At 43.3% G+C, this 10,381-nt stretch overlaps 1 non-coding gene across 1 annotated transcript; it reads left to right on the forward strand.

Annotated features, from left to right (window-relative positions):
- The first annotated feature begins 514 nt into the window (after window positions 1-514).
- LOC118945898 lies at window positions 515-569 on the forward strand. The gene has a single exon (XR_005041053.1). It is a non-coding gene; the product is annotated as a U7 small nuclear RNA (small nuclear RNA).
- Window positions 570-10,381: the final 9,812 nt, after the last annotated feature.

The raw sequence follows: 10,381 nt of genomic DNA on the forward strand, positions 1-10,381 counted from the left end.
TGCCTTGTCACTGGCCTGCTCCCTTTAGGCTGTCAGGATCCTACCCATTGTGTATAGTACATCAACACACAGGTCAAGCCACCCATGATTGTCCCGCCTTCTTGTAGTCCTGACACTAATCTACTCTACTTTTAGCAGGGTTGGACAATAATGATCGGTGACCTAATTTGCATTTTTGGGGGGAGAGAGAGAATCCTCTCTTTCTCAGTTTTCTGGGCTTGTATGAGTTATTATGATATTTACAGTAACATAAGTAGGTATACCTTCCCAATAACTTACTCAAATGAATGTGTATACTGCATTTTAAAAACACTGCATTAAAAACTACAATAATGTCCTCAAAACACTAACTATAGTAAATACTACCTCCCCCATATCCCAATTTGTGCCACCTGTAAGTAAGAAACCTGCATGGTTCACGATTATAGACCATATAATGACTTCATAACAGATTATAGAAAAGAAGCTCTGAACTATCTGTTCAGACCCCAGTCCTACCTACCTACAGTTTATGGACAATTTGCTCTTTTAGTATTTCTCTAGTAGGCTTCCTCAAGGAGAAAGCCTGCACTTCTATGTCAAACACAATAAAATAAAAACACTATACTAACACTACTGTAATGGCCATGAAAATACTACAGTCCGCAATAACACTACAGTAAATACTACAGTAAAAACACTACATTAATTACTATAGAAAATACTACAGTTTTCTTTTACTACAGTTTTATACTAAAGTTAACTGTAAATACTACAGCATACTACAGTTAGTACCACAGTAAAGTCCTCAAAATATCTACATTGAATAGTATAGTATTACCGGTATTATCCAGAAAGTATTCAGACCCCTTGACTTTTTCCAAAATTTTTTCCCCTCAGCAATCTACACACAATAACCCATAATGACAAAGCAAAAACAGGTTTTAGAAATTACAGCCTCACGTCTTCATGGTGAGGCTATAACGTCTTCATGGTAACCTTGGAAAACCTGTATTTGGGGAGTTTCTCCCATTATTCTCTGGAGATCCTCTCAAGTTCTGTCAGGTTGGATGGGGAGCGTCACTGCACAACTATTTTCAGATCTTTCCAGAGATGTTCGATCGGGTTCAAGTCTGGGCTCTGGCTGGGCCTCTCGAGGACATTCAGAGACTAGTCGGAACAGCTGGTGCTCTCATGCATGTTTCAGTGTTATTTACTTCGAAGTAAGGATAGAAGTAGTTTAGCTCGTCTGGTAGGCTCGTGCCACTGGGCTGCTCTTGGCTGTGCTTCCCTTTGTAGTCTTTAATAGTTTGCAATCTCTGACACATCCGACGAGCGTCGGAGCCGGTGTAGTACGAATCGATCTTAGTCCTGTATTGATGCCTTGCCTGTTTGATGGTTCGTCAGAAGGCATAGTGGGATTTCTTATAAGCTTCTGGGTTAGTCCCGTTCCTTGAACGCGTCAGCTCTAGATTTTAGCTCAGTGCGGATGTTGCCTGTAATCCATGGTTCAGCCACGACTCCGTGCAGCATAAGATATTACAGTTTTTAATGTCCCGTTGGTAGTTTAATCTTCCTCGTAGGTCGTCAATTTTATTTTCCAATGATTGCATGTTAGCTAGTAGAACGGAAGGCAGTGGGGGTTTATTAGATCGCCTACAAATTCTCAGAAGGCAGCCCGACCTCCGTCTTCTCTTCACGTAGTATGTCCTTCACGTCGGGCTCGTTGGACTCGTTAATGGAAAAAAAAGCTTCTGCCAGTTCGTGGTGAGTAATCACTGTTCTGATGTCCAGAAGTTATTTTCGGTCATTTGTATAGCTTTTTTAGGAACAGTGGGCTAACTGCCTTGTTCAGGGGCAGAACGGCAGATTTTTACCTTGTCAGCTCAGGGATTCGATCTTGCAACCTTTCAGTTACTAGTCCAACACTCTAACCGCTAGGCTACCTGCCACCCCTCTCATAAGAGACTGTAGCAGCAACATTATGCTTAGAATACTTTTTTTTTTTAAATTAAAAGTTACATACAACGCAAAACCTCATATTTGGTTAGGAGCACGTAAAACGTCAGCCATCTTCTCCAACGCCATGACACCATTGCACAGTTAGCTATGCTTAGCTAGCTACCTAGTTAGCCAGCCAAACGTGTATAGTTAGCTAGCAAACAACTGCATCTAGCTAGCTAGCTACTCTCTTTTGCTTGCTACTGTTGTGCTGCCGTGTCAATAACGTGTCTCCAGAAACGAAGGTGTCCCAGCTGTGTTGACATTTCACCTATCCACTTCATCCACTTTTGGCATTAGCTACCTCACTAGTTATCAAGCTAATGTTACCTACGTAGCGATGAAGCTACTAGCCCCTGACAAGTCGGCGAAAGTCACGATCTGTGTTAGCCTGGCCAGGCTGGTTACTCCAGACATTGGCTCCCATGGATATTTGGCAAAGTTATCACAAAGCTTGCTAGAATAGCTATTTTTTTACTCACCATTTCATCATCAGCCCAAAAGCTCCAGGTCGAAGTACGTTGCAGACAGCCGTAAGCCAGTAGCAACAGGTTGTAAACAGGAGTCCACATGTGAAACATTGTCGGTGGTTCCAAAATAACTCAACCCAGTCCTGGAAATATATATAGTCTGAAGAGTGTATGGACATAATTGTATCTTAAAAACACAAGGCATCCTATTACATATATTTGACAAGAGCCCTATGAGCTAGCATGTCATCCTAGGCCCTAGGGTGCCTCTTGGAACACAGCCATAGGTTACAACCTGGTGGGGTTACTGTTTTCTCTTTTCCAGCCTTTAACAGATCTACTACCCAATTCAACTTCCCCAGTCTACTATGAACTCTTCTGTCCTTCCCTTAGGAAGCGACTCCCTCTCAGACCTGCCTGATTTGGTCCGCTTGGCTTTCTAGCAGGGGTCCAAAAAAGCCTTCCCTTCATGCACTGCTCTGATTATTTAAGACGGAGAGAATAGTGGGTTTAAGGCTGCAGTGCTTTGGGAAAACACCAGGCAGGCTGGAGAAATCTCAAAGCCCTGCTCAATTATAATGGAGAATGGGGAGGAAGATGGAAGGAGGAGAGGGGGGCGACTGGCCTTGGGTAGCCACAGGGGAGGGTCCTTCTGCAGGCCAGCCAATAGAGAGGAGAGGAGGTATCAGGGGCTTTCTGTCGGTGTCTACAGGCCGCAGTCTAACACTGTCTCACCTGCTGCCATCATTACTGTCTGGAAGAGACCTCCTGCCATGGTGCCACCTCCTGTCTGTACTGTGAGGAAAATCTGTGACAACCCCTAACCCAGTGTTTCCCAAACTCAGAAACTGGGGACCCCAAGGGGTGCACATTTTGTTTTTTTTTCCATAGCACTACACAGCTGATTCAAACAATCAAATCTGGATGATGAGTTCATTATTTATATCAGCTGTGTAGTGCTAGGGCAAAAACCAAAACGTGCACCCCTTGGGGTCCCCGGGACAGAGTTTGGGAAACGCTGCCCTAACCCTTATTCCCTATAGCCAAAGCCATCACATTGGTTAGCTAACCGGTTGTTTATGAACTTCAAATTCATTTTCATCATATAACAATTGGATTAAAGTTTGATAAGATTCATTGTACAATCCATCGTGGCAGGAAATCAAGGTTTGTATTGTTGGTAAAAACTCCCACAGACAGGCGTAACAACCCCTGTATCTCTTACAAGTTAATAAGCCCATCTAGCACTTGTGACCGGAGCTTGTTTGTTTTTGTCTGTCTCTGTGTCGGAGCTCTCTCCTCTCCACAGCTAACCCACGGCAGACCACTCCACAGGCCTAACACTATAGCAGATATACCTCTTCTCCTCTCCTCAGGGGTGTTAGGCTACTGATACCTACATGGAACAATGCAGCAAAAGCCACCTTAAATAAGCAGATACTTTAGCCCAGGCTCTCTGTGCAGCCCTGGATCATTATTTTTTGAAGCAGAAAAACCCAGTTTGACAGATGAACCAAGGCCACAGAGATGCCCGGCACTGCTCCGCCACATAACAAGCTCTCCGAAGAGATACAACACACACTCATTACCATGGCAACCTGCATCAAAACACACTTCCAGGGAGGATTTCTTTGTTTTGTTAAAGGAGAGAGTGATGATTATATTTGATGGGAGCCTGAGCTGTGCACTAGCTAGCGAGACAACACCAGGTTCAGGGGTATTAGTGCACAGCAGCGTTGGGCCTCTGTGATGAGTTAAATAGTCCAAGGCGTGGAAGGTTGCTCTCCCAAACTGGGAATACTACAACAGGAGAAGGATCAGTGGAGGAGTCAGAGTAATTTAATGGGTGAGTTATATTTAGGTGTGATATTACTGCAGGGCTAGAGGAGGGTGAGGGTGGTGTAGGAAACGGGTGGAGGAGGATGGGGGGGACGTTACCCACCACCGACCACAGACACACTGTAGCATCTCTCTCTCTAACGACTCCTTCAACCTTCTCACCTTCCAGGCATCAGTGAGCGTGTGTCTTCTGTTTTCTTAGATTAGCTTTGATTTGTGCACAGACAGAGCCTTGAAGAATGGTCATTATTGTACTGTAGACCGGCCTACACTCTTAGAAAAAAGGTCCTATCTAGAACCTAAAAGGGTTCTTCAGCTGTCCCCATAGGATAACCCTTTGAAGAACCCTTTTTGGTTCCAGGTAGAACCCTTTTAGGTTCCACGTAGAACCATTTCCACACAGGGTTCTACATGTAACCAAAAAGGTTTCTACCGGGAACCAAAAAGGGTTATCCTATGGGGACAGCCAAAGAACCCTTTTGGAACCCTTTTTTCTGAGTGTATAGAAATACACAACATTTGATTTTATGGTGTACTGGCATATTTATGACATCCAGGTTCAACATAACAATTTACACTGAAAGCTGTCCAGTGGACGCAAGGGTCCACCTGACCCTATTAAAATACAGATATTGCATTCTGCTCTATTCTATTTTATTATGGTTCAAGACTGATGTCATATCTGGAAAAAGCAGCTCTTTATTTCTCTTAACCTCCATCCCTCTCTCTTTCCACCTTCATTCCTCTCTCCTCAGTGTGCTCACAGCATCTGTCATTTGTCATCAGAAGTGACTGGGCTGGTATTACAGGGTCAGCCTGTGAATGCAGTTTAAAACCTTGTGTTTAGTCTCGTCCTCTGTCCTCTTGGCCTGTGTGTCATTCACCAAATAGTCATCCCTCCATCCAATCAACCCTTAAATCTAAAAAACAGATCTAAAACATGATCAAGATGGGAGATAATTCCGCAGAAGACATTACAGAAAGAGGCCTCATGTAACTGTGGTACAGAAGTGCAGTATTTTATCCAACTATCTGTCTGTTGAAATGCAACATCTACTAATTGAATTTAATGCAAAGAGAAAATCTCAATCTCACTGTACACATGTACAGTCTACATCTACATCATTACATGTACATAATTAAACATTGACATTCATAATCCAGTAATGAAATCCAGTAAAGCAAAAGCTTTGATTTTAAATCCAGTGGTGAAGGAAAAAGTATTCTGTATCAATCAATCTGTTCCATTCCCTTTCATTTGTAAAACACGTCAAATAAATATTTTGGCACCTGATGCTGGAGGAGCCTGGCTAAATCAAAGTGTATTAATAATTAGTTCTAATTAGCAGTGTGTGTGAGAGGTGTGATGCCTGTCTTCATGGCTGCACTCCTCCCCTGCCCTCCCCTCCTCCTTCTTACCTCTCCTCCTTTCCTTCCTGAATCTCTATCTGTTCTGCATATCAGCTGCTGTGAGAGACTGCACATTACAGAGAGGAAGTTATACTTCTCACAAAGAGAGAGAAAGAGAGAGAGAACGACAGAGGGAGTGAGAGAGAGAGAGAGAAGGTGTGGGGTTAACGTTTGTGATATCGAGTTAATTGAAACACACACACACACACACAAGTGAGAGCAAACATTCAAAAGTGTATCCATTTATTTCAACAGTAAGTTAATTAAACGCCCTGACCTGCAGGGAGGGGTTTAAAGCACCTGTCCACACAGGTTTGGTTGGTAAGCGAGAGCATTTCGGGGGCATCTGGTGATACAGGCCATGAATGGACCTTAATTAGTGTCCCAGCAGGGGTGTAACGAATGGGGAAACACAGCCAGGAATGACACACACACACACAGCCAGGAACGACACAGACACACAAAGATAGGCATACACACACACACACACACAACTTGCACACACAGCCAGGAATGACACACACACATGCACACACACAGCCAGGAACAACACACACACACACCGCCTGACAGTGAGTTAGATTTCACAGTGTTGCATCATCATGGATTATCTAACGAGCACCAGTGTCACAAAGCCAACAAATATCCTTGGGACCTGCAGGGGTAAATTAGTCTCCTGCCTCACACCCCTACCAACGACGGGTACAAAATAATAGAACTCACACTATCACTCTCCTTTACAGCAGCCGGGGGCCCACAGCACTGCACTGCCATCACTTTAATGAGAAGCTGTATATTTGTATTATACCTCAAATCCCCTCCCACCTCCTGTTTTCATAGATTCATCTTGCTAGAGTGGATAATTCATCTTATGTTTAAAAAAAATCTGATTAGGCCTAACACTTTGGCCCTGTTTTTGCGTGATGAATCATGTGAGTCATGTATGCAGCTTTAGATTTATCTTCCTGACCTTTTGTATGCAAAGGAGACACGTTCTGTACGACCATAATGTGACACGTCAGAAAAAGAGGTCAGGGCTGTGAGACAACACAAACACTCCCTCCCTTTCTTCTCTTCCCCCTCTCTCTGATGACTCTATTGTTTTGCTGTGTTGTGGCCTGTGTAGTATTACAGAACAATACACTGTGTTCTTCTTATCATAAAGCTAGCTATCTGAAAGCCATGCTAATTCATTGGATTTGATTTGTGGGAGCTAGGCTCACATTTTCAAATTACCAGAGCAAACCATATATAAAGGTTAAATTATAGTAAACATGATAAAATTATGAAATATTGAGAATGTATGGCAAATGTAAAGCCTTCTAAGATAAGGAGGACCACTTTTGAAATAGACTGAGTGTACAAAACCTCAGTGTATTTCAAAACACCTTCCTAATATTGAGAATACCCCATTTTGCCATCAGAACAGTCTAAATACAGTTGTGTCAAGTTGACTGGATGTCCTTTGGGTGGTGGACCATTCTTGATACACATGGGAAACTGTTGAGTGTGGAAAAACCCGCAGCGTTCTTGACACAAACCAGTTCTTGACACAAACCAGTGCGCCTGGCACCTACTACCATACCCCGTTCAAAGGCACTTCAATCTTTTGTCTTGCCCATTCACTCTCTGAATGGCATATACACACAATCCATGTCTCAATTGTCTCAAGGCTTAAAAGTCCTTCTTTAACCTGTTTCCTCCCCTTCATCTACACTGATTGAAGTGGATTTAACAGGTGACATCAATAATCATAACTTTCACCTGGATTCATCTGGTCAGTCTATGTCATGGAAAGAGCAAGTGTTCCTTATGTTTTGTACACTCTGCGTAAGTGTTTTAATGAATGCTTTCAAGTGTTATCCTCTGGGATCAAATTGACATCTGGTATGTACCCAAAATAAATTCAATGCAATTCTAAGATATATTATAACTTTAGGCTAAGATGAGTAAATGACAAAATTGCCTAATAAAGTATTAATGTCGAAGTATTAGTGTGTGTGTGTGTGTGTGTGTGTGTGTGTGTGTGTGTGTGTGTGTGTGTGTGTGTGTCCTGTTGTAATTAAACATGCATGGGTGTTTTTTTTCCACATACAGTGTTTTTTTCCACTAGCCTAGGTTTTGACAGGACTTCACAACAACCCCAGGTGGAACCAGGGGTGCAAACAAGCTTGTGAGTAGAGCCATGAAACACACACATTAGCACCTAGACCAAATTACTATGCACACCCTGCTGGGAGCAGGGCCATAACATTGCCACTCGGCTATGTACCAGAGTCCACCAGAGCAATCAGCCAAGTAAAGTGGAAGTCAATAGTCACCATAAGCAAGAATTTTATACATTTTTATGTAACGCTCTCCATTGAGATGTGAGCCAATTTATTCAATATGGTTGGATTTCGTGTTTGTGGATATTTGTGATTTATTCCCCAAACACAACAGTAGGATACAATGCATTTTCAAAAATGACATTATCATACATTATCATTATATATATATTTTTATTATCGTTAACACTAAATAAAATGCAGTCAGGTTTAAATGAGCAAACAGTATTATACGGACCCTGTATGTGTAATCAGCAGGATGTGCAAGTGTTTAGGTCTGGTGTCTAGCAATGAGTGTCTATGGGGACCAGTCATCAGCCCTACTCAGCCCATCTCTCCAGCACCACAATTTACTTCAGTAATTAATACATAAGAGGCTGAAACATCAGCCAACACAGAGGCTGCTAACTGTTCATAAGTAAAGACCACGCCAAATATCACAGAACAAACAATAACAAACAAAAAACAGGGAGGGGATACAGTGATGATGGGTAGACTGGAGAGACAGGAAAGACTGGGAAATAGAAGAGTGATGGATGTGATGGGAGGCCACGGAAGAGGCAAGGAGGGAAGAAGAAATGAGGTAGAAAACAGAGAGACAGAATAGAAAGAGAAAGGTAAGAGAGAGAGAGGTAAGAGAGAGAGGGGTGAGAGAGGGGTGAGAGAGAGAGAGAGAGAGAGAGAGAGAGAGAGGTGAGTGGTATGTGATAAGGGGTCCCACCAGAGCAGTGTAAAGTGAAGCTGAGTTAGTGGTGGAGGTGAGTGAGAAGCAGTCCAGGAGTGTCTCAGAGGGGTTTCCTGCCTGGACAAAGGGAGAATGGGAGAGGAGGGAGTGCTGGTCAGGTCCCCTGGCGGACCCAGTCCTAGCTCTGCCTGACATAAGTACCTTTCCAAAGATGAACAACATCACCTCCACTGTAGCTTAGAAGGTCGGGAAATTGCTCCCATTGCACATCACCCCGACCCCCAACCCCCCCCCCCCCCCCCCCCCCCCCCCACACACACACACACACACACACACACACACTACACACCATGTGACCTTCCTTCTGTCCGCTTTGAGTTCCACCTTCCTCCCCCTCCTCCTTGATGTCCAGCTCTGGACAGCTTCCCCAGCCCGGCCTGGCATCTCTAAAGGTAGCTTTTACACTCCTTTACTCTTCCACTTGATGGGACATGGAGACCACTCGGGAACCGTGGCAGACCTTTTTCCACTTGACTTTGTCCATTAAAGTGGTTCTAAAATAAAGCCCTGTTACTCACACATGGAGTGTGGGTGCATTATGGATGTGGCAGTGGTGATGAAGTTGTGGGATATCTTAATGACACCCAACACGTCTCCTGGTAACCATCCCCAGCCACAATGAATTAACTAGTGCTCATAATTAAACTGCATGGAGGGGAAAAAAGAACAACTTTGGAAGTTAATAAAACATCACTGGTGGTACCAATTTACTTACGCGATTACGCTTACTGATTATGTCAAGTTTCCACTCACACACTCCTCTGTGGGAGAGAGAGAGAGAGAGAGAGAGAGAGAGAGAGAGAGAGAGAGAGAATCACCTGGTACTAATAGAAAACAAAACTATCGCAATAGTATTAAAACTTGAGTTTTCCCCTCCATCCATGGACGGACACATTTTTGTTTATTCCAAGAGGCTATAGGGAAGTGACTTCCGTTTAGATGTTCAGTTGCCTAACTCCTTAATGTTCATGTGGTGCTGCCTGCTGGATGATGCTAGGTTAGTATGACGTGTACTGCACTGTGCTTAGCTCACTGCTCCCATTAAGCTTTTGTGGTGTCATCAATTTTTATTCCTACAGAGGATCTGGCACGCGACAGAGGAAACATTGCAGTAGAACTCTCAATCTACATCCATTTATCCACATTAAACAAATGATTTAGGGCTGCCCTCAGAGAGATTAGAGTCTAATAGCACTGTCCTAAATAAGTTTGCTTCGGTGTAGCGGTGTATACTTCAGCAGCACATCCAACATTCATGTCCCTCTTTGATGCTTTTATCACCTAGAATAGGGCCAGACCCAGCCAAGCATGCATCTACTGCTTTATCTGCCACATCCAGGTAAATCTCCCAGCCCACCCAAGTACACCAGCTTACCAGCTATCAGCTATCCAAGTAAACCAGATAAGTAATATTATGCTTTTCAAATCCCACATTATCAACATGACGAAATAATATCTTATCTATAATATCGTATCTTTCATTTCATGTTTAATGGACGAGGATAGAACCAGCAGTCAAACATAATATGTGATTGAATGACAGCAGACTTTGGTGGCGGTTGGAAAACATTGTTGGAATTGAAAGTGATTCACACGAAAGTGAACTGTGA

Source organism: Oncorhynchus mykiss, chromosome 30 (genome assembly GCF_013265735.2).
Source record: "Oncorhynchus mykiss isolate Arlee chromosome 30, USDA_OmykA_1.1, whole genome shotgun sequence".
Lineage (NCBI taxonomy): Eukaryota > Metazoa > Chordata > Actinopteri > Salmoniformes > Salmonidae > Oncorhynchus > Oncorhynchus mykiss.